At 44.5% G+C, this 25557-nt stretch overlaps 1 protein-coding gene across 3 annotated transcripts in view; it reads left to right on the plus strand.

The window, feature by feature from the left end:
- Positions 1-25557, plus strand: part of BZW2 (basic leucine zipper and W2 domains 2) — a 148260-nt gene that overhangs the window by 12767 nt on the left and 109936 nt on the right. Inside the window, exon 1 of one of the 3 annotated variants that reach the window (XM_030189960.1) lies at positions 16778-16820. The exons of 1 other annotated variant lie outside the window; for it this stretch is intronic. The gene's annotated coding sequence lies outside the window, so the exon portion shown is untranslated. Of the gene's footprint in view, positions 1-16777; positions 16821-21308; positions 21332-25557 lie in introns of those variants that run through there. One more of the 3 variants, XM_030189962.1, reaches the window with a different exon arrangement.

The raw sequence follows: 25557 nt of genomic DNA on the forward strand, positions 1-25557 counted from the left end.
AGAGAGAGAGCACAGGAAGGAGGAGAAGTGGAGAGAGAGTGCATGAAGGAGGGGAGGAGAAGTGGGGGAGAGGGAGAGAGTGCATGAAGGAGGTGGGGAGAAAGAGAGAGCACAGGAAGGAGGAGAAGTGGGGGGGCGAGAGAGAGAGCACAGGAAGGAGGAGAAGTGGGGGAGAGAGAGAGACAGGAAGGAGAAGTGGGGGAGAGAGAGCACAGGAGGAGAAGTGGGGGAAGAGAGAGCACAGGAGGAGAAGTGGGGAAGAGAGAGAGCACAGGAAGGAGAAGAAGTGGGGAGAGAGTGCATGAAGGAGGGGAGGATAAGTGGGGGGGGGAGAGAAAGTGCATGAAGGAGGCGAAGTGGGGAGAGAGAGAGCACAGGAAGGAGAGAAGTGGAGAGAGAGTGCATGAAGGAGGGGAGGAAGTGGGGGAGAGGGAGAGAGTGCATGAAGGAGGAGAGTGGAAGAGACGAGAGCACAGGAAGGAGGTGGGAGAAGCGAGAGCACAGGAAGGAGGAAGTGGGGGGGGGGCGAGAGAGGAGTACAGGAAGGAGGAGAAGTGGGGGAGAGAGAGAGTACAGGAAGGAGAAGTGGGGGAGAGAGAGAGCACAGGAAGGAGGAGAAGTGGGGAGAGAGAGAGCACAGGAAGGAGAAGTGGGGAAGAGAGAGCACAGGAAGGAGGAGAAGTGGGGAGGAGTGCATGAAGGAGGGAGGATAAGTGGGGGGGGAGAGAAAGTGCATGAAGGAGGCGAAGTGGGGAGAGAGAGAGCACAGGAAGGAGGAGAAGTGGAGAGAGAGTGCATGAAGGAGGAGAAGTGGGGGAGAGGGAGAGAGTGCATGAAGGAGGAGAAGTGGAGAGAGAGAGAGAGCACAGGAAGGAGAGGTGGGGAGAAAGAGAGAGCACAGGAAGGAGGAGAAGTGGGGAAGAGAGAGAGCACAGGAAGGAGGAGAAGTGGGGAGAGAGAGCGCACAGGAAGGAGAAGTGGGGGAGAAGAGAGCACAGGAAGGAGGAGAAGTGGGGGAGAGAGAGAGCACAGGAAGGAGAAGTGGGAAAGAGAGAGCACAGGAAGGAGAAGAAGTGGGGAGAGAGAGTGCATGAAGGAGGGGAGGATAAGTGGGGGGGGAGAGAAAGTGCATGAAGGAGGCGAAGTGGGGAGAGAGAGAGCACAGGAAGGAGGAAAGTGGAGAGAGAGTGCATGAAGGAGGGGAGGAGAAGTGGGGGAGAGGAGAGAGTGCATGAAGGAGAGAAGTGGAGAGAGAGAGAGAGCACAGGAAGGAGAGGTGGGGAGAAAGAGAGAGCACAGGAAGGAGGAGAAGTGGGGGGGGCGAGAGAGAGAGTACAGGAAGGAGGAGAAGTGGGGGAGAGAGAGAGCACAGGAAGGAGAAGTGGGGAGAGAGAGAGCACAGGAAGGAGGAGAAGTGGGGGAGAGAGAGAGCACAGGAAGGAGGAAGTGGGAAGAGAGAGAGCACAGGAAGGAGAAGAAGTGGGGAGAGAGAGTGCATGAAGGAGGGGAGGATAAGTGGGGGGGGGGAGAGAAAGTGCATGAAGGAGGCGAAGTGGGGAGAGAGAGCACAGGAAGGATAGAAGTGAGAGAGAGTGCATGAAGGGGGAGGAGAAGTGGGGAGAGGGAGAGGCATGAAGGAGGAGAAGTGGAGAGAGAGAGAGCACAGGAAGAGATGGGGAGAAAGAGAGCACAGGAAGGAGGAAATGTGTGGGCGAGAGAGAGTACAGGAAGGAGGAGAAGTGGGGGAGAGAGAGAGAGTACAGGAAGGAGAATTGTGGGAGAGAGAGAGCACTGCAATGAGCAATGCAATGAGCACTGCAAACTACTGTCCTATTAAAATTGTGGCAGTAATCCATAATTCATTGCACAAATGTCTTGTTGACTATCAGTGTGTGAGAGGTGATTGGCTCATGCACTGACAAGAAGAGGTGCATGTAATAAAAAAAAGTCACTGGGTCTGCATCCCTGGCACCCTCCAATTGAACCTGATCCAACAGCCTCTCCCCCTGACTTAAAGCAAAAAAAAACCTGTGATGCCTAGCAGCAGCACCCACCCCACCCCCTGATCTGACCTGACCCCCTCCCCAACCCCCCCCAACTAAAAAATTTAAATATCCCTGATGTTAGCACAGAGCTTTGCATTGCTGTGGATTGACTAACAGGTTCCATATTGTACATTTTTAATATGCTATGCACTGATGCCTACCACACAAGTTAACTTTATCATTGAAATCCTTTCTGCATCATGTGGACAGTAAACCAGCACACAGATCGCTTGTTAACCGCACGCTTCTGCCTACAGTATTTTTCTGCATGGCCTCTAGATTGTGAACTCTGTCTTACCTGCATGCAACTATGATGGTGGAGAAGTGGAGAGAGAGAGATCACTGTGAAGGAGATTTAGAAAAGGGCAGAAAATAGAACTGATACGCAGGTAGTATTTTGCTAGAGATAAACCACGGGTAGGCCAACCTGCCTTAAAAGTAGGTGGAGCACACCTTGATCTAAATATTTAAATTGTATTTATTTTATTAATAGTTAAGATTTGGTTTAAACTAGGAATTACTGTGCTTTGTCTTTTTTTTTTTTTTAAATTACAAAAGACTTATGTGAAGGAACACATTCTCCTTGACAGCATAAAATGTGATACTTCTTTTTTTTGGTGGGGGGGGGGGGGGGGCAAGGAAGCAAATCGTTTGGAAATGTGTTTCCTATGTTGGAAGAACGTTTCCATGGATAAATATTTTCTGATATTTTTGTAAAAAGCCTGAGATGGTCTGGGCAGAAATCCCGCAGTGTAAGTAATATACCAAAGGCTGCATTTTTCTGCCTTTATTGAATTTTCCACTGGCCAGTTCATAATGAAACAAAGAAGTGGTTTCAGGTGAGGAGCTTCTGAAGGTTACTGCATTTATTGCTTCTTAGGAGCTGTGAGTTGGGCCAGAGCTGTAATCTGAAACTTGCCTGAGGTATACAGCCTCTCAGAATTCCATGTCCAACCATGCCTAGCAGTTTAATAACATAACCTTAGCCATTGCTTGCTCAGTTTTTATGAGTTTGCTCCCTGGAAGCCGTAGTGCTGCCTGCAATCACAGCACTTTAAAATCAGCAGAAATTAAGACCACATTCCAGCTTTAAGGGGGTGATAGCCTTCAGGAGTTAATTTTATAAAGGGTTTCCCATGAGGCAAACTTATTTTACACACAAAGAAGGCCTTTTACAAAATTATTCTACAGTATATATGCGTATAAGTATGCACTGTGCGAAGACGGTGTGTACATATACACATCCAGGGAATGCAGTTTGGGCAGAGCAGGGATGGAAATGCAGTGTACCTGTGTGTTTTATAAAATATGTCAGTACATGCCTAGATATTACACATTTACACCCACTCGCATTACATACTACTGGGGCTGGTTCAAGGAGTCTATTTTATAAGCACCTATGTTGCCTTTATAAAATTCAAACCATCAAGAAAGCATCTTTACTCACCTTACCTCAGCTTGATAGTGCGGCTGTGGAACAATTAAACTCCCCTAGCCATTGTGATGAAGTGTCATATGTTATTCATCAAAATGTTAGGGGATGAGTTTAAGCTGCAGGAGACCGTTTGCCCTGAGGCAGAGCTCGAAACATAGCTATGTGGTTCTCCAGAGTGTTTCAGCTAAACTTCAGATAAGTTTCAACGTTTCAAGTTTTTTGCTGCAAATTATTGTTTTTCAAGAAGATAATTTGATTATTAAGAAGGTGAAAATGAAAATGAAATTGTTGGTAAAAGACTGATGAATTTCAGCGTGCTACGGTTCCAGTAGGGACCTGAAAATTGGAACCACTTCTGATGGCCTGCAAAAACTTAAAATTAAATTAAGGTCTAATGTTTGGCAATTAAATTCAATGCAAAGTGCAGAGTGATGCACTTAGGGAGTATAAATCTAAGGGAGATGTATGTGTTAGGTGGTGAGAGGCTGATATGCACCGATAGGGAGAGGGACCTTGGGGTGATGATATTTGAGGATCTGAAGGTGACAAATCAGTGTGACAAAGCGGTGGCTGTATAGAGAGAGGGGGGAAATGGGACTTGATATACCGCCTTTCTGAGGTTTTTGCAACTACATTCAAAGCGGTTTACATATATTCAGGTACTTATTTTGTACCAGGGGCAATGGAGGGTTAAGTGACTTGCCCAGAGTCACAAGGAGCTGCAGTGGACTAACTCAGTTCCCCAGGATCAAAGTCCACTGCACTAACCACTAGGCTACTCCTCCACTCCACTCCAGGTGTAACCAGCAGAAGATGCCCCTGTACAAGTTGTTGATGAGGCCCCATGTGGAGTATTGTGTTCAGTTTTGGAGGCAGTATCTTACTAAAGATGTAAGAAGACTTGAAGCGGTCCAGAGGAAGGCGACAAAAATGATATGGGGATTGCACCAAAAGACGTATGAGAAGACTGGATGACCTGAATATATAAATTCTAGAGGAGAGACAGGGGAGATATGATACATATGTTTAAATCTTGAAAGGTATTAATATAGAAACAAATATTTTTCAGAGAAGGGAAAATGGTATAACTAGAGGACATGATTCGAGGTTGCGGGATGGTAGACTTAGGAGTAATATCAGAAAATTCTTTTTCACAGAGAGGGCGGTTGATGCCTGGAATGCCCTCCCAAGGGAAGTGGTGGAGAAGAGAACTGCGGTAGAATTCAAGGTGGCCTGGGATGAACACAGGGGGATCTCTAATTAGAAAATGAATGGTATATAAAGCAAAGCTTAAAGGTTTGCATATGTGTTTGCATGTCAAGTGGTGCTTAGATGGCAACTCTGGCTATATCAACTAAGACCAGTGCTCAGCTGGCTTGCATGGTCTGAGTCCTGCATATAGCAATTCAGCTTAGGATGGGCTGTAGAGAGCTTCAACAGAAGCTCCAGTAATTTGAAACATGAGGACAGTGCCGGGCAGACTTTTAGGTCTGTGTCCTGTAAATGACAAGATAGATTTGAATAGGCTTTGACGGCAACTCCTGTAGTTGGAACATAAGGATAGAGGGCTAGATGCATCAACCAAACGTTAAAAAATCTAAATCGTAAAAGTGCTTAACGAATTTGAAACAACGAAGAATGCACAAAAAAACAGCTCAGAAATGTTCGGTGCGGTATTGAAAAGTACAATGTATCAAGCGTACCTTATCTCCGTCGTTAATTTGCTCCTTAAGCATGCACAGAGCAGCCACAAACATATTAAACCTACGTAGGTTGTTTACGTCAGACTGGGGCGTGCGAGGGGGGATCCCGACCTGCAAGCCTTTTAGCTGTCTGATCTAGCAGAAGAGTGCAGTTGAAGATAACTCTAAAAAGAACAACCCTCGACCCTCGTAAATCCCCTTTTGTAACAAAAGACCTCTTTGCAGTTTGTTTACAGTACTGGGAAAATTGGCTTTAGGGGATGTTAATTTTCAAAGCTGTTGGAGAAGGGGAGAGACAGGATTTTTAAGCTGCAGGGAGAAGCAGTATGTTTTGTTTTGTAATGATGCAGGGGAAAGCGGAGAGCCACGTGTTTGTGTTGTATCTCACTTTTCTTTTTAAACATGCTGGCTTGGATTTTTATGGTGCAGGGGGCAGCGGAGAGATGGTAGCTCAGGCCTTAAAGACAGGTCTGAGCACACGTAAAATTTCTGACGGTAAATGATTCGTTGCAATCATCGGTATGGTTAGTGCATTCCGAATTGTCCACATTTCAATGGTAGTTTCTCCTTTGCATTCCGTTTTCGTTAGCTGCTTGCTTCGTAGGAAAAAGGCCTTTAATGCATGCAACGGTTAGGAATTTCCTACTTTAAAGGGTTGTTAGAGGGTAGTTAAGGTTTAGTGCATCTAGCCCAGAGTCAGGCGGACTTCTACAGTCAATGTTCCTGAAACAACAAAGAAAGACCATGGTCAAGAATTAAATATCACGTTCATTGTTGATTCAATCTAGAATTGAGAATGAATGAGACTGTTGGGCAGACTGGATGGACCGTTCAGGCCTTTATCTGCCGTCACTTACTATGTATGTTACTGGTTCTTCTATGTTTCTTCTCTCACACATAAGGTTCTGCTTCTCTGTCCTACATACAATTTTCTGCAAGGACAAATGATTACATATATAACAAAATCCATTTTGCAATTAGAAAACCATTTCAAATGATAATCCCAATGATATAAAAAATGAACAAATTCTTTTTGTTGCCACTGATTGCAGCACTCTTCTTCAATATCAGAGCTGCCATCCTGTCAAATTGAAAAATAGTTTATTCACAATTGCTTAGACACAGAAGAATATACTCAAGATATGGGGGTCTGTTTACTAAGCTGTGCTAGCAGCTTCCACATAGCATTGCTGACATAGCCCATTCAAAGTGTGTTTAAGGCACAAGCGAAACATTTAATTGGTAATCTCAAAAAGAGGGAAACCCAGATAAAATTCTCAAAAAGGCATATAGGGCTTACCGCATGCCAGGAACTATGTTGGTCTACCGTAGCAGCCCGGCAGTAATTCCCATCTCCAGTGCTCACCATTTCCAGTGCTATTAAAATATTTTCTATTTTTGTAGTGCCGGTGTTTACCCGGCAGTAATCAGGCAGTGCTGCATGCTGCCCGGTTAGCACAGGAGCCCTTACCACCCGAATGGGTGGCAGTATGTGGTCCCCCCCTGAAATGGCCACGCGGTAAGTGGTTCACTTATCGCACGGCCATTTCTTTTTCTTTTTAAAAAAAGACAGCCTTTTAACCGCTGTGGTAAAAGGGGGCCCTCAGCGTGTTAAAAACACGTGCTGACACTATTGCTGGCCCCCTTTACTGCAGCTTAGTAAAAGGACCCCACAGTGAAGTAGCACATGTTAAGTGTAATATGCAGTCCCAGTCCAGTCATTGAACCATTCCTTGTTTGTCTAATGTACTGTGTTAACTGTTAATGCAATTCTAATTCCCATGTTTACTATTAATGCGCCTTTTTAAAATGAGTATTTAGTGCTGTTTTGGTATGGCAGATTATATGATGTTCTGATTGACTCTTTTAGGATTTTGTGTTACTTCACAGAATGCATGGTGTTGAAGGGTTTGTTTGTCACTATTTATTACCTTATTTCAGAGCAAATGAAACGGGTGCTAGCAAGGTTTTCTTCGCCAACCCCTCCCTCCCTGGGCAACCCCTTCATTGTTCTGGCATTGCTCCGCCCCCAATGTCATAACGTTTGACGCGAGGGCGGGGCCCGGAGCGATTTCCCACCCCCGCCTCCCTGCCTCCCTCTCTGCCAACCCCTTCGTTGTTCTGCCATTGCTCTGCCTTCGAGGGCGGGGCCTGGAGCGATTTTGGTGGCTTCACCACCACGAACCTTCGAACCTTTTTGAAAGAAGTCAGAGCTTGGCTTCACTGACATCAGTGTCCTCAGAACGTTGAGGGTGAGTTTTATTATAGTAGATGACCTTAAATGTATGAATCACCTGTTATGTAAATATATTTTATAAGACATCCAATAAATTTTACAATCCATAAAAAGAGATCAAAAACTAAATAAAACAAAAGTATCCATGAACGTACCTAAACCTGCACTACCCAAGCTGTAAAGGACTCAAATAAAAATCAACCTACGCATCCAACTTTTCCTACATAAGCACCCAATTGTGGAACGCATTACCAAAAGCCATGAAAACCTCGTACGACCACCTACACTTTAAAAAGGCATACCCTACCAACCCAACAAATGCCTGATCTCTGCAACACAACAGGGGCGTAGCCATATGGCCAAATTTGGGTGGGCCTGAGCCTAAGGTGAGTGGGCATAGAATTCCCCCCCCCCCCCCCGTTTGCTCCTCTCTCCACCCCTCCCTGTCCACAAACCCCAAATATTAAATACTTGAACTGGCAGGGATCCACAAATCCTGCCAGCTGAAGATTTCCTCCTCCTCAAACAGCCAGCACTCTTCCAAATGGCAGCCAGCAGCACTTGCTTCAAATTGATGCTGCTACCGGCAGGCCGTGCATGCTCAGTGCTTTTGTGAAAACTGAGCATGTGCAGAAGGGCCAGTCTCAGCCTCAGTTCAAGGCAAGTGCTGCTGGCCGACATTTGGAAGAGTGGGGACTGCCCAAGGACAGAAAATCTTCAGCTGGTAAGGTTTGGGGATCCCCACCAGCCACAGCAAGAGTGTCACAATTTTGGGTGGGCCTGAGTCCAAAGTGGGTGGGCCCCGGCCCACCCAGGCCCACCTGTGGCTACGCCACTGCAACACAATAACACTAGAATTCAAAATGCACAAAACACAACTCTCCCAGTATTCAACTAATGATATTATATTCCTATGGGTGTCTCTAGCATTAGCGCATGCACTAAAAAGTGTGCACGCCTACAGCGCAGCTTAGTAAACAGAGCACCCCCCCCCCCCCCCCAATTTTTGTTTTTGAAAATGGCCACATGCAAGGTGTTTTCATACTCTGTGTGTATCTTTTTGGGCTATTTTCGGAAAAAAAAAATGTCCAAGTGAAAAACGTAGAAAATCAAGCCATTGGGATGCAGGAAGAGCCAGCATTCTTAGTAGACTGTCCACACAGACATCCCAGGAGAGCAGTGGGGCACTGCAGTGGACATCATATAAAAGCTCCCAGATACACATCTCATGATACACACCTCACTGTTACTTCCTTATACTGTATACTGAGCCTTCCATAACCCACCAAAGAACTACTGTACACACAATAGCCCTTATGGGTGAAGGGGTCAACTATGTGTGGGTACAGTAGGTTTTGGTGGAATGTGGGAGGGCTTTTCACACAAGTGTAACAGATAGAGTGGGATATGGGCTTGGGTCCTCCTCTCTATAGTGCACGCCACTGACCACCAGGCATAGAAGCCAACTTTTCAAAATAACTGGGGATGCTAAATCCAATGGCAATTACCTCTTCCTAGATACAGCACCTGTAGAACCCTCAGAGCTGGCTCCTGTTAAAGCAGGGACCTGCTTTCTGCTCTAATAGACCTGGCTATAACATCTGAGGCCGTCATAGAGGCTAGTAAGTAATATTTTAAATCATATCTTTGGGGAGTGGGAGAGGTTCAGTGGCACTGGGGGAGTAAGGGGGGGGGGGTCATCTGGTCATTTAGGGCACCTTTTTCGCATTACTGTTTCTAAAAACAGATGTAGACCAAAACATTGAAATTTCATCCTTAGACATTTTCATTTTGTTCTATATGGCTGTTAAAACGTCACACCCCTTGTGATTTGGATGCACTGCAGCTGAATTGCATAGATAAATGTCTGCAAAATAGGTTTTTGAAAATACTGATTCGGACCGTTTTGAGAAGAAATTCATCCAAATGCTGCTTATGACACCATTTGGACATTTTTCTGGTTTGAAAATGAGCCCCACAGTAACCTATGGAACTTTGTAGGTCTAAGTGCTTTGAAAATGAGCCCCAAAGTGTAATATTTAAAATTCTGAGTTCTAATTCTGAGTTTTTATAGGCTTCTTTTGGGAGAGGTGGCATGGGTTCATCATGATTGAGTTTAATGTTTAAAAATTTCAAATGAGTGGTGCCTGTGGGCCTTGAACAATAGTTGGAGCAAAACCTTTAGACTTCTAGGGTGTCCAGTACTTAGCTTTTAGCCATGTTTCAGCGTAGCCTGGATGGCGTTCTAGAAAACACTGGATTTTGCACAAATCTTGTACTGTGATGGTATTTCTGCAAGGTGCTTGTGACCTGGATTGGCCGCTGTTGGAAAGCGGATGCTGGGTGAGATGGACCATTTAGTCTGACCTAGTATGGCTATTCTTATAGTAACATAGTAGATGACGGCAGAAAAAGACCTGCACGGTCCATCCAGTCTGCCCAACAAGATAAACTCATATGTGCTGCTTTTTGTATATACCTTACCTTGATTTGTATCTGTCATTTCAGGGCACCAGACTGTAGAAGTCTGCCCAGCACTAGCCCCGCTCCACCACAGGCTCCGCCACCCAATCTCGGCTAGCTTCTGAGGATCCATTCCTTCTGAACAGGATTCCTTTATGTTTATCCCACGCATTTTGAATTCTGTTACAGTTTTCATCTCTACCACTTCCCGCGGGAGGGCATTCCAAGCATCCACCACTGTCTCTGTGAAAAAATACTTCCTGACATTTTTCTTGAGTCTGCCCCCCTTCAATCTCATTTCATGTCCTCTAGTTCTACAGATGAATACAGAACAATTGACATTCATTGCATGAAAACCATTTTGCTATACATTATGTAAAAATGCGATGGGATTTTACCATAAGAACCTAAATGTTGTCAAACTGGTTTAGTCCAATGGTCCATCAAGCCCAAGCATTTTGCTTCTTTACAGCGATCAGCGCAGGTCACGAAAATTAACTATCACATCTCAAACAAGAAAGTCCAATTAAATTTAATGATGTAAAGTGCTAAAATGTTATCACATACTAACCCATTTATGTGCGTTATTAGGTCCCATTGCATATTACAGAATACTAGCACTAGCAGGGCAAATATGTGTTTATTTTAAGCACTTTAGTAATGTAGATGTTATTGTATGATTAGTGGACTGTATTGTTGTGTTATTTTTATTGTTATTGTGTATGTTGTGTTACCACCTTGGATATAAGGCGAGATACAAATAAACAAACATAAACCCTATGTTCTTATGGTGTTTTGGTTGAATATACCACTTACATACAGTAGTTTATGAAGTATGTTAACAAAACACAAAATGGGAGAAACCTTATCTGAGGTCCGTGAGTCTTGTAGATATTAAGCAATGTACAGCTCTCGAACAATATGAGGGAATCTGAAAGAAGCACTTCAGCATGGAAAATGTAACACTTCAGGCTTATTTCGAAGGAGAAGACACCAATCTTTCAACACAAATCAGGAGATGTGCGTCCTTCTTCCAGGGTCGCCCAAATCGGCATAATCGAAAGCCGATTTTGGGCGTCCTCAACTGCTTTCCTTTGCGGGGACGACCAAAGTTCCCGGGGGGATGTCGGAAGCACAGCAAAGGCGGGACTGGGGCGTGCTTAACACATGGGCTTCCTCGGCCGATAATGGAAAAAGAAGGGCATCCCTGACGAGCACTTGGCCCGACTTTATTTGGTCCATTTTTTTCTTGCGACCAAGCCTCAAAAGGTGCCCAAACTGACCAGATGACCACTGGAGGGAATTGGGGATGACCTCCCCTTACTCCCCAGTGTTCACCAACCCCCTCCCCACCCTAAAAAAAACTTTAAAAATATTTTTTGTCAGGCTCTATGCCAGCCTCAAATGTCATACTCAGGTCCCTCGCAGCAGTATGCAGATCCCTGGAGCAGTTTTAGTGGGTACTGCAAGTGCACTTCAGGCAGGCGGACCCAGGGCCATCCCCCCCCCCCCACCTGTTACACTTTTGGAGGTAAATGTGAGCCCTTCAAACCCATCAGAAACCCACTGTACCAACATATAGGTGCCCCCTTCACCCCTTAGAGCTATGGTAGTGTTGTACAGTTGTGGGGAGTGGGTTTTGGGGGGTTTGGGGGATCTCAGCACCCAAGGTAAGGGAGCTATGCACCTGGGAGCAATTTGTGAAGTCCACTGCAGTGCCCCCTAGGGTGCCCGGTTGGTGTCCTGGCATGTGAGGCAGACCAGTGCACTACGAATGCTGGCTTTTCCCACGACCAAAGGGCTTGGATTTGGTTGTTTATGAGATGGGCGTCCTCGGTTTCCATTATCGTTTGAAAACCGGGGACGACCATCTCTAAGGACAACCATATTAAAGGTCGACCTAAATGTTAAGATTTGGGTGTCCCTGACCGTATTATTGAAACAAAAGATGGACGCCCCTCTTGTTTCGATAATAATGGTTTTCCCACCCTTTCCCGAAGATGTCCTGCGAGGACGCCCTCAGAAAAACTTGGGCGCCCCGTTCGATTATGCCCCTCCACGTGACTCGAGCAGTGGAGAACATGGAAAGCTGGAGTTCAGTTTCCACTTCTCCCTCTGTGGCTCATAATTCCGTTGGTATGTGCTTAAAAGAGCTTTTTATACAACAACCCTGTATAGAAGTGACATGATGAGAAGCAGGAACATACTTTTATGTGTCCCAAAGGCAGGTATGTTCAAGAGTAACATCATGAATTGCACACACAAGTTATAAAATAGGCACCTATGCACTTACTTCAGCCGTTGTACATTTTATATCTGCTCTTATACTGGCATAAATGCATGTGGCCATGTTTTCACTACATTTCAGCAGGTTTTGTGAGACTATTTTATCGAAACACATAGGCACCTCTCTGTTTTTACAAAATAGCCTAAAAATAGATGTCTACTTGGCTTCCTAACCTAGGCAAACCTGTTATTGAAATTGCTCCCTTAGGGGGTAATTTTATAAAGGTGTTTTTTGCGCATATATGCTTTTATACACATTTAAGATGGTTGGATAAATTATTAACTTCTTTATCACTGTCATGCTTTTGCTTCTTCCATATGTCAGCCCCGATTTTTCATTTAAATAGCTTGAAACCTATTGTCTCAATTTCTCATTGAGAGTTCTCTTTTCTGCCATGGTTAGATGTGGGACTGAAAAACAACAAGGCTTTTCCAAATGAACCCAGGCTGAGAAAACTGTTTTTATCAATTTTGGTGGAACCTGAGACTTACAGCAGCTGGTATTTCTTGCCCCTGACACAGCTGTTTGGTGAAACATGGCCATGTTGGGCAATGCTGGTTTGATACCTGGGAGTTTTAAAGAGTTAATATAGACTACTTTCGAAAATGGCTAGATGTAGCCCATTATTACAGTATAGCTTTTTGTTTTTCCATATATTGCCCATCCTCCTATGTATCTAAAACCTTCTTGTTGACACTAGGCTTTCAGCCATCTGTTGGAGTTCTGTAGCTTTTTCTGAAAGTAGTACTGTACCAAAGTCTTAGCCCCTCCCCCAGCTTCTGGAAAGCTCTCTGTTCTACAAGTGTGCTATTGTTGGCTAGGTCACTTGTCCCCAGGTGAATTATAACATCAGTGTTAGGATCCTACTCTCTTCTCTGATCAAAGTCATTATTTGGTTGGTATTTCTTGATAGCTAAGTATCCTAAAGGCATTTTACTTTGTTGTTGGCCTTTCAAACTGTGTTCCCACGTTAATGCCTCTGATAATGGAGTTCCCTAGCAGTAAGAATTTTGAATTTTTTTTGTCCGTGCTTGAAGGTGTTTTTTTTTTTGCCTTGAGTTACCTTCATTGTCTCTGGCTCTACCTCAGTTCTAATTTTTTTGATCAACATTATGCTGTAATTCAGCAAAAGAGTTATGTAGTGGCGATATTGGGAGGGTGGAGGCCTTCTGTTTCACAGGTTCTGATGTATCTGAGCGTACGGTGATCCATCTATTCCTGGGTTGTTTTATTCTCCATGGCAGTGGTGCTAAATTGGTTGAATGCTGTGTAGTTCTGAAAGTCATTTTTAATTGCAACCACATCCTGCTGAAGTTTGATAAGCTCCATTTTAATATTAAGTTGAAGACAGATGGGTCAAGTCCTAAGCCTCACGGTGGTCTGCCTTAGGACTAATATACAACAGTTATTACACTGAATGAAAGTCATGTTGATTAGTTGGAATGTGAACAAGTGTACTAGGGTTTTCAGCCAGGTGGACCTGATTCTGACTTTATTGAGGAACATTGTGAATGTTTACTAAGGTACCTATATAGGAACAGCAAGGAAATGAATCTCTGTATATGGAAGGATGACCCCTAGTGGTAGTACCATGAGACTACTGCTAAGGTTCATTGGCATCATTTGGAATCAGGCTCTAATCCAGGTGGCAGCAGAGATGGAAGGCTGCCTCCCGGGACCACAGGACCACAAATGCTGACCTGGATCAAGGTGAGGGTAGGACTCAGGGAAGCAGGCTTTATGCATTGTGGGTCATCCTTTATGTGCTGGGGTTATGGGCTTGAGCTGGGGGTCAGGTTTACTTTTGGGGGGGGTTGGTCTCTGTCATGGGGGTTGGGGCTAGGCATACTGTCGAGGGTGAGGTATCAGGGCCTGTCCTGGGCAGGTTGAGTCTACTGGGTGGGGGTGGGGGGGGGGAGTTTCGGGCTTGTATGAGGGCTTTTGGTTCTACTGTTGGGAGATGAGCAATTTTGGGGTAAGTATCTTAACAGCGGAGTCATGTCTATGATCAGATGGTAGGTGGTGGGGTTGTGATTAGTGGATTAGATCTGAGGAGAAGGAAGGGGAAGTATGACACTGTATCAGGACATTATTTAAAGGTGACCTGGCCACCACGTTACTTGCAGTGGCTGCACATTTTTTTTTTTTTACATTTGTACCCCGCGCTTTCCCACTCATGGCAGGCTCAATGCGGCAGGCAATGGAGGGTTAAGTGACTTGCCCAGAGTCACAAGGAGCTGCCACATCAGTTAAAAGGCTTCTAAATTGTTTTGCAATCCAGTTTTTTTCCTTTAAAATCCAAATATTCCATATAAATGCAGCAGTTTTTTAAAATGCAATCTCTAAATATAACTTAAACCAGCTGTAAGTCTAAAAATTACTCTCTTATCTATGAATGGCAGTGGTAAAATAACCTTGCAGAGGATTTCTCTAGTCAAGAAATTCAGAAACCTCACCAAGAGTTAGCAGTATGGAAGGCAATAGACAGTTTGAAATGCCTGCTTTCTTTCTACTATGAGACCTGGGCAGAGAGATTTTTTTTTCAGTCTAGGTTAGTAGGCAGAGCAGTACAGCAAAACAATTGAGATAAAGATATGCAGCCAGCAGGAACTGAAGCAGTTAAAGTCTAGAGAACCTGTTGCAAAGCAGGCCCTGATTCGGTATGCAGGGACCAGCCCACCTCCTGAGTAAGAAGCTACTTGTAGCAAGGACACTTGCAACTAACAGTAATCTGTAAGTAGCATGTGTCAGTGGCAGCCCCGCTCATGCTCCACCCATGTGAATGCCCCCTTGCATGTTTGAGCTATGTCACCTATGCATGCCCTTGCAGAATAGTGCTCAGGTAATTTGCTGCCTCTGACACACATAAATTATTAATTTAGATGTTGCTCACACCTTTTTCAGTAGTAGTTCAAGGTGAGTTACATTCAGGTAATCTGGATATTTTCTCTGTCCCAGGAGGGCTCACAATCTAAGTTTGTACCTGAGGCAATGGAGGGTTAAGTGACTTGCCCAAGATCACGAGGGGCAGCAGTGGGATTTGAATCGGCCCACTTCTGGATTGCAAGACGGTGCTCTAACCACTAGGCCACTCCTCCACATTTCTAGTCCCTACCTCAGTCATGGACCTTCTAGGGAAGTTATGTCACTTTACCCTCCCTGGCTGTCTCAGTTCTTAACCCTGCCTCTGTCACTAACTCTCTCTGTATGATTCTGTACAATACCAGTGAAAGTGCCAGTGATCTGTACATTTATACTTGCAAGTAACATACAAATGCAGGCAGAGAACAAAAGAGTGGGAATGACTACGCTAATGAACCAGAATGGCACACAGGAAGTCCTTTATTCAAATTGTGGATGTATAAAAACGCCAGCGCGCCTAAATAAAAGACCCCTTAGAGAACAAGAACAATGTCTCCAAACGACCAAACAATATTAATGGTCATCTATTGAATGTTGCTGCGCACTGCGCAAAAACTAATGCAAATTCGAGCACGAAGTATAGAAGTACCCCCCATAATGGATGAGAATAGACATCTTATCAAGTTACGCATTTACTACCTTTGGCAAACTCAGAGCTCATTTTGAGCAATATCCAAAAGCCTTTTACCTGGTGAAATGGGATATTGAAAACTGGCCCTCCCAGCCTGCAGGTAAAAATACACCCAAATGGTCCTTTGCGCCTGTCCAGACCTCTTGTTTTGCTTTGATTTCAGCTGCTCTTTGCTGCCCCCTAGATGCTGCTGCTCGTGGTGGCAACCTAGTCTGCTCTGTGGTTAAATTTGTCCTTGTCTCCCATGAGTCTGACAGATCTCCATGACTGGAAACCATTTGGATTCTAAAACTTTCTATTCTGAAACAGTTCTTCACATTGCATCCCCAGCCCAACATGCAGAGATATGCTTTCAGGAATGCTTGCAATGTTTTTGAATATAAATCGCAACATTTGTTTTAAAAGAAATATGTTAAAAATATAATAGTTTGGAAACTTTGAATGAGTCTCAATGTTAAGGAAGAAAACTCAATAGCTGTCCCACCCATACCTAACCCTTCACTTCCCCCAAACATAGCCTAGTGTATCACTCCCTCCTACCAATCCCCACCTCTTCTAAAAAAAAAAAAAGGCTGTCAAATATTTACAACTTGTTAATTATTTTTTTTTAATTTGTCTTTACATAGCTATAGGCAGTTCCTCAGTTTTGTTGTTACCATTTTTAGTTGGTGTCAGCTTTTAATTTTATATTTTCCAATGTAATGTCCTCATTAGTTCTTGGTATTAGGCCAGGGAGAGTTTTCTATTCTATAACTGCTTCTAATCTAACAACACCTGGGACAAACATAAAGTACATTTTGCAATGTAGAAATGATGTTTTATTTTTCAGTAAGCAGGGTTCCTACTTGTTAACCTCTTCTGGGCTGCAGAGCCTTTGTGCTTGGGAACATGCCGATTCAGTTCTTGTTGGCCAGTGCTTTTGCCCTCTTTGGGCCAGTGCTATAATGATTCCCTTATAAAGTCTGCCCCTGCCTCACTGGAGCAGATTAGAGTGCAGCAGATTTCAAGCTAAATATAGAAGGCAGCCAACCCTCCCGCCCTCAAACTACTGTCTGAGAAGAACCCGCATATCCTGCTGCATTTAATTGGCTGTATCTGGTGAGTCTTGCTTGTTTTCCAGTTATCTATTGGGAATCTTTTCAATCCACATATCTTTGCAGAGACATTAGTTGCTGGAGTTGCTTCAAGAAGAGAGATTAGCTTCTGTTTGCAGAGAGGAACCTCTTCTGTAGAGGAACTCAGAGATGTGGACTCATTAAACTGTGAGCAGAGGAGCTAAGCATCTAAAAGTGGGCTTTATTTCACTATGTTTGTCTGCAGATGAGAGCCATTATGTAGAAATGAACACGTGTGTGTGCCAGGGACCTTTTTGCTGGTGATTTGAGGCCTTCGGGAATAGTACAGTACAGCAGATAATAGGTTTCAGTTCTCTTGTATAACTAGCAAGCTGTATTAGTAAATAGTTTGAAATAGGGGGTTAAATGATTTTGGCACCAGAAGAAAATCAGATTGCTCGTGCATAATACTTTTAGGGGGAAATGGTATTTATTGCCACAGTCAAATAGTATGATTCTATTCAAATAGAATGATGATTCTGTTGAAAAAAGTTGCTGAAAGCCCCTTTGCATTTTGGCATTCTTGAAAGACTGGATTAGCAGAGGCCACTTTCTCTACATCATCTGCATATTCTTTAAGAAGGTAATTTTGTAATAGAGCATTTGGTTAAAGAGGCAAGTAGGCACCTACTTAGCCACTATTTTATAAAGAGACATAAAGGGACATTTTCAAATGAACGTCCTTGTCGGAGTTGAGATGTCCTGCTCATGACATCCAACCCCCCCCCCCCCCCCCATCCATCTCACAGCCATTTTCAAACAGGAGAAACATCAGGATTCCTGTTTGAAAAAATGTGAGAAGGATGATCTTGCACTGAAATGTCCAATATGATTAGCCCTTTTCCAAATGAAACGTTGAAATGTGAATGCCAAAAAGCAGGCACAAAAACGTCTCTCTGGCATCATTTATACAAAAATGGCCACACAGACTTCCCTGCGGAGCAGAGGGGCAGCCTAGTGGTCCATGCAGTGGACTTAAACAACAGGACCCAGGTACAAATCTCACCTTAATTCCTTTATATGTTATCGTAGCCCTCCAGGAAACAGATAAAAACCTACTGTACCTAAAGGTTAACTACTACAATAAGTACTAAGTATTGCCACACTGAGAAAGACTGAAGGTCCATCAAGCCCAGCATTCCTGTTTCCAACAGTGACCAATCCAAGGTCACAAATACCTGGCAAGACCCCAAAAAGCTCAATACATTTTATGCTACTTATCCAGAAATAAGCAGTGGATTTTCCCCAAGTCAGTTTAATAATCTTGCATCACGTAGCTATAGTTCGAGTTCCTCTTTCCCACATGCATCTCTTTGCACTTGCTCACATTAAACGTCATCTGCTATTTAGACGCCCAGTCTCCCAGTCTCGTAAGGTCCTCTTGTAATTTTTCACAATCCTCTCGCCATCACACTTGTAGGTGTCTTATAAATGTAGGTACAGTCGGTATTTCTGTGTGCCAGGAGGGCTCACATATCTGTAGAGAAATGAGAGTTAAAGTGGGAGTTACACCTGGGTCCCATTGTTCAAAGTGCACTTCACTGACCGCTAAGCTACACCTGGCTGCTCTGTTAGGAATGGCTGTAATACCTGAACCTGTTAAAGAGCTGGTACCCACTGTCTCTTTCACTTCTTAGGGGAATGGGAGGGTGTCAGTAACCACTGGGAGATGAAGGATGGGTCATACCTTTATCCTTCCAGCAGTCAGTTGTTCAATTAGGGCACCCTTTTGTACCCTGGACATGATTCAAACAGGTCTAGATAAAAACATTCTTCTCTTTTGCCTTGAACATTTCTCCCATTATTGCTGAAAGACATCCTAATTTTGGACCCACCCTAGGTCCCACCCAAGACACACCTACAACATGCCCCATTGCTACTTGGACAAGCTGCAATGTAAAATGTCCAAATTCTGCCTTTTGAAAATCACAATTTAGATTTTTTTGGGCAGATGGATTTTTTTTTGGTCATTTTGAGTCCTCCATCTACTTCACGAATGAGTGCCATAGGTCTCATGGACCCAATTTTACATCAAACATGTAGATCAGAATTGAGATGCCCAGGTGAAGATGTACAGAACTTAATATTGATGGTATATTATAAAAGGCTTTGCTGGCACGTGCAGCGAGAGCAGCCATTTTAGAAACATGTGGATAAATGAACAGCGCAGTCCAGGCAGCTTCAACATGTAACTGCCCCATTTTAGAAATCTACACCTATAAGTGCTGCTAATTAAATAGTGAGGCCACAATTTTAATTTGGTTTCATTTTGGAGGCAGAAATAAATAATTGAGGCTTGATGAAAATAACTCTCTTAAACCCACATGTCAATCCCTGGCTGAAACAAGAGCTTTTTAAATTCCTGTGCATATATCTGAGCTGCTGTAAAACCCAAAGGGGAAATTCTTTCCCGTATATGTGTATTCCTTGTAAAATAAGAATTTTTGTCTTGCCCAAGCCCCACCCAGACCACACCCCCACCATACCCCTTTGAGATATCTGCACCCTGTGGATCTCCATGTGTAAATATTAAGGCTGCACATTAATTGCGATTACCACAGTGATTAATTTGTTATTAATTATGATTTAAAATTTAATTGTGATTAAGAATAGCTGACCATCTTCTGCCTCCCTCCCGCACCTCCTCCCACTGTGCATGGTTCGGCATCTCTCCCTCTCCTTCCGTACCCGCTCACATCTGTCTCAGATTCTCCCCCCACCCCCCGTGAACCTTTTCAAATCCAAGAAAGTCTTTGGCCCTGCAGCGCCAGTGGCACCACTACTTAAAGGCTGCCTGCACTGGGCCTTTACCTATGACCCATCCCACCCCCTTCTGACACAACTTCCTGTTTTCAGAAGGGTGAGATGAGTCAGAGGGAAAGGCCTGGTGTAGGCCGCATGCAGCCTTTGAGTAGGACTACTACTGGCACTGCAGGGTCAAAGACTGCCTTGGATTTGAAAATATACATCTGGGGGGGAGGGGTGAACCTGAGAGAGCCGTGGGTGAGTAAGGATGGGAAAGGAGAGATGCTGGTCCATGTTGGGGAGAGGGAAGGCAGAGATGCCAGAGCATGTGGAGAGGGAAGGGGGGAATTGAGAGAAAACTGCAGGCAGGACCAGAAGGGGAGGGAGGGATGCTATACTGTGCAGGGGGGAAGGGGGGAAAATGGGAGAGAAGCTGAACTGAGGGAGAGAAGGATGGAGGGAGGGCAGTGGAGGGAGAGAGAGAGGGAGAGATATTGGGCTCAGTGGGAGAGGAGAAAGAGATAATGGACCTGGGTGGAGAGGGTGCAGGGAAGAAAGAAAGAGAATTGTTCGACTGGGGGTGGGGGGGGGGGGTTGGAAGAGAGAGGTAATTGATATGGGGAGAGGGTTGGGAGAGGGAAGAGAGAAAGATAATGGACCTGAGGGGGTGGAGGGAGAAGTCAGAGAGAGAGATGGAAGGAGGAGAGAGAGAGTGATAATGGACCTGGGTAGAAAGGATGTAGGGAAGGAAGAAAAATAGAGAGTTGTTGGACGGGAGGGGTAGTTGGGAGAGAGAGAAGAGAGAGAGATAATGGACCTGGGGGTAGAGGGGAGGGAAGGAGAGAGTTGGATCTGGAGGATATTGTACCTTTAATCAGTGGCATAACCATGGGGGGGGGGGGGGGGAGATGGGCCCCCCCCCCCCCTTTGGGCTCAGGCTGAAGCCCGGCAAGCCAAGAAATCTACGGCCTCAGTCACCGCCCCCTTCTTCCTCGTACTGCATCAGGAAGGAGGAAGTCAGCGGCATGCCTCCAGCCACCGATGCTTGCACTCCCCAAATTCATGCATGAACTGAGCATGCTTGAGGAGTACCGGCATTGGCGGCTGGATGCACCCCCCCTGACTCCTCACTCCTGAAGCAGTACAAGAAGGAAGGGGGCCACATAGCTTCTCCATCTCTCTTTCAATAGCAGACTATGGACTTTTCCTCCAAGAACTTGTCCAAACCTTTTTTAAACCCAGATACATTAACCGCTGTTACTGCATCCTCTGGCAAAGAGTTCCAGAGCTTAACTATTCTTTGAGTGAAAAAATAGTTCCTCCTATTTGTTTTAAATACATGTAACTTCCCCTAGTCTTTTTACTTTTGGAATGAGTAAAAAATTGTTCACTCCTACTCGTTCTATACCACTCAGGATTTTGTAGACTTCAATCATATCCCCCCTCAGCCGTCTCTTTTCCAAGCTGAAGAGCCCTAACCTCTTTAACCTTTCCTCATATGAGAGGCGTTCCGTCCTCTTTATCACTTTGTTCACTCTTCTTTGAAACTTTTCTAATTCTGCTATATCTTTTATCAGATATGACGACCAGAACTGAATGCAGTGCTCAAGGTGCGGATGCACAGTGAGCGATACAAAGGCAATATAGTATTTTCAGTCTTATTCACCATCCCTTTCCTAATAATTCCTAGCATCCTGCTTGCCCTGGATTTGTAGTTTGGAGTGTTGCCACGATTTGGGTTCCTGCCAGGTTCTTGTGACCTGGCTTGGCCACTGTTTGGAAAACAGAATACTGGACTAGATGGACCATTGGTCTGACCCAGTATGGCTATTCTTATGTTCTTAACGGATTCTTAGTTTTCAAGAGCAGCTATTTAAAAAAAGCTGCAGAGATATATATTGGGAAGAGCAGGGCGCTCTTTTTCCCCAAGTGCATTTTTTTTAAAATCACTGCTCCTGCTGAACGTGTTGCCAAATACCCTTGTCTTTGTCAGTGGCCTTCTAGACATCTTACAGACAGCTCCATGTTTAGGAAAGACTTTTGTAAAAAAAAAAAAAACAGAGGAATTGTGCATGTCCCAACCTGGACGTCTCAATTCCCATCTCAACATTCTCTGTTTCCATTTTACAATAGGAATGCACATATATTTTAGAAACGTTCCATACTGGCTATTGTACCCTTTCTGAAGCACACATAAGGGTCAGCTACCTGCTTGTTTGGACCTTGAATCTCCATCAGTGGCTGAGGAAACAATTATACTTACTTCAGTGGTGTCTAACAGCAGCTCAAACATCAATTTAAAAAAAGTTCTTTCACTTGACTCCTCATTTACTTGCAGCTTAGCAAAATCCAACACTGGGAAATACACGGTTAATTCTCAAGACTGGTCCCTGCACATGAATTTACTGCTCCTTACTTTTAGAAAGCCTAAAGTGATGTTCTCTCTCTCTTTTTTTTTTTTGATTGTATGTTGTTTTCTGAAATGGCTACTCCAACTGTACGTATTGGTAAATGCATGTGTATTTGCTGGCATCCTTATGTATATTTTACATAAAACCCCATGATCAACAGAGCGTTTTGTAAAATACTGGGGGAACTGTGAACATCCCATCCTGAGTGTTCAAATTCCCACCTAAACATTCTATGTAACATAGGGCTATGTATTTGGTATTTACCTCATCTGATTCACTAATTTCATGGGATTTTCCATGAAAGTGGAATCTTTAGGCTGGACATATCTTTTTCTGTTATATTTAGTTTTGCTGGGAGCTTTGTAAAGAAGGAGCAGATCCCAAAGAGGATTATGCATCAGATACTAGGGAATACGCAAGAAACAGACATAGAGGGGCATAATCGAACGAAAACGTCTATCTCCATGGGCGTTTATCTCCGAGAACGGGTCCGTGAAGGGGCGGACCGAACCGTATTTTCGAAAAAAATAGACGTCCATGTTTTATTCGACAATTTGTGAGCTAGGCGTTTTTGCTTTTCAGCGATAATGGAAAACGAAAGCGCCCAGCTCAAAAACTAATAAATCCAAGGCATTTGTTCGTGGGAGGGTCCAGGATTCGTAGTGCACTGGTCTCCCTCACATGCCAGGACACCAACCGGGCACCCTAGGGGGCACTTTTACAAAAACAAAAAAAAAAGGTAAAAGAGCTCCCAGGTGCATAGCACCCTTCACTTGTGTATTGAGCCCCCCAAATCCCCCTCAAAACCCACTGCCCACAAGTCTACACCATTACTATAGTCCTAAGGGGTGAAGGGGGGCACCTACACGTGGGTACAGTGGGTTTGGGGGGGTTGGACGACTAAGCATTAAGCAGCACAATTGTAACAGGTAGGGGGGGATGGGCCTGGGTCCACCTGCCTGAAGTCCACTGCACCCCCTAACAACTGCTCCAGGGACCTGCATACTGCTGCCAGGGAGGTGGGTATGACATTTGAGGGTGAAAATAAACATCATTTTTTGTGGTGGGAGCGGGTTAGTGACCACTGGGGGAGTCAGGGGAGGTCATCCCCGATTCCCTCTGGTGGTAATCTGGTCATTTAGGGCACTTTTTGGGGCCTTATTCGTGAAAAAACAGGGTCCAGGAAAAGTGCCCTAAATTCTAGCTACAAACGCATACTTTTTTTCAATTATCGGCGAAAGGCGCCCATCTCTGTTCAGGTGATAACCATGCCCCAGTCCCGCCTTCACCACGCCTCTGACACGCCCCCGTCAACTTTGTACGCTTCCGCGATGGAGTGCAGTTGAAAACGTTCAAGTTCGGCTTTCGATTATACATCGTTATTCGTTTTTGTGAGATAAACGTCCATCTCCCGATTTAGGTCGGAACTTGGGCGTTTTTCTCGTTCGATTATAAGCAGGATATTAACTGTCTTGGAAAATGTGAATGTGAGTTCAGGTGATTAAGGTTCAAAGGAATCAGTCCCTAAAAGAGACTCACCTTTTACCAGGGCCCAGAAATAAATATTTAAGGGTTAGGAAATTAGTGTCATTATTTCATTCTGGCTTTTTGAGTACTGAAATAGAGTTCAGAAATCCTGGCTTGAGTCTAATTTGATACATTGCCACCACTCTGCAAAGTTTTGCAAAAGAACAATTGTAGATCAGGTAAGATAAAGTTGGTAGGTAATTGCCTTAAAGAATTATTTAAAATTGTGAATGATCTAGATAAATCCACTGGGGATTCCAAGGAATTGGAAGGATTTATTTGGGTTGATTACTGAAATATTCTTGCAGCATTTTGCAGCCAAAATTTCAGATATACAAGAATCCTTGGTTATCGAGGAGATGGTGGCCACTAAGGGTGTGAATGTCAACTGCATTAGACTCAGGCAGGAAGAACACAGAGTAAGTCTTAAGTGGTGAAACCAAAAAAGGGAACACAAGGGTTAAGTTGCAAAATAATAATAATACAAAATTAATATTGTAATTTTTTAGTTTGCCATGCTCTCTAGAAGGTCTCATGTTCTAGATTTCAAATTTATTATTGTTTGGAACTAGAAGAATTAACCTTTGCAGTGAAGTACAGATGTTGGAACCTGACTGGTTTTTTTTCCTTCTCCTTCACTTAAGAGGTTTGTTCTTTAGTGTTTGGTCTGTACCATCCTGAACTATTGGGTTGTTATCCCCCTTAACAGATGGAGTTAGAGAAACTGATCTTTTCCAGCGACATCACCAGTATAAGGGGGTTGGTGCTCAATGAAAAACGTTGGTATTTTCTACCTCCATGAGATGATAGGTTGTTTGGGCAGGTGTTGATTGGTCCCTGTTCTAGCTCCCAGCAGTGCAGGGTGAGGCCGCACAGCTTGGTTGAGCCTAACAGTCTTGGTTCCTGGGTCCACAGACGTAGAGTTACCATACATCTAAATTCCCCCAGACATGTCCTCTTTTTTCAGCGGACTGTTGCGGGGTCCAGACAGTTCTTATGAGTCTGCTCGTTTGTCTGGGTTTCTGGACAGATGGGCTGGCTGGCTGGCAAGCGGGTGGATGGACAGATGGGTTGGCCGGTGGGCGGGCCTTCTCTCTCCCCCACCTGAACCTACCATAACGCGCTCTGGTGGTTTAGTGGCTTCTTTGTGGCAGGAAAGAACCCCACTCTTTCCTGCCCGCTGCTGCTTCTTTAAAATGGCTTCCAAGACTTCAGGCAGCGGCCTCATGAGACTTCTGTGGAAGTCTTACGAGGCCACCGCTTGAAATCTTGGCAGCCATTTTAAAGAAGCAGCAGCAGTGGGCAGGAAAGAATGAGGTTCTTTCCTGCCCCAAAGAGGTCCCTAGACCACCAGGGCATAAGGCAGGCCAGGGAGGGGAGTTTATATGCTGTGCATGGATGGGAGGGGAGGGGGGTTCATATGCTGCACATGGATGGGAGGGAGAGAAGGGGGCAAGAGCTCTATTGCTGCACGCGCCTGAGCCATCCTATAATACCAGTAAATATTTGGAACTCCTATCCCGCCCTTTTTCCTGTCTTGGTATAAGAATGACCGAGGGAGTCGCAGGCACTTTCCTGCCCATATGAAATGCATTATGTGGTCTTGCAGAGTAGAAAGAGTCCTCCTTGGTATCTGCAGTGAGAGTATCTGGAACAAGTACAGGAGACGGGGTAATATGTTCATTTTAATCATGGCTATTCTACCAAACCAGTACAACGTCAGATCCTCCCATCTCTCCAGGTCCCGGACTAGTGCTCTAAGCACACCTGGGTAATTTGCGGAATACAAATCTGAGAAACATGGGGTCAACATGGCTCCCAAGTAATGGATTCCTTTTGCTGCCCAGCGAAATGAAAATGAGTCCTGCAGTATACCTTGATGGCAAAGTGACATTAAGGGCCTCTGACTTAGTCATGTTAATTTTGAATCGAGATACCACTGAATAGTCATCTACAGTGCGCAAGAGATTTGGGAATGGTAATCGGATGCGTTACAGTTAACAACACATCGTCGGCAAAGAGTGCCATTTTGTGCTT

The sequence above is a fragment of the Microcaecilia unicolor genome, chromosome 1, assembly GCF_901765095.1.
Source record: "Microcaecilia unicolor chromosome 1, aMicUni1.1, whole genome shotgun sequence".
In the NCBI taxonomy this organism is placed as follows: domain Eukaryota; kingdom Metazoa; phylum Chordata; class Amphibia; order Gymnophiona; family Siphonopidae; genus Microcaecilia; species Microcaecilia unicolor.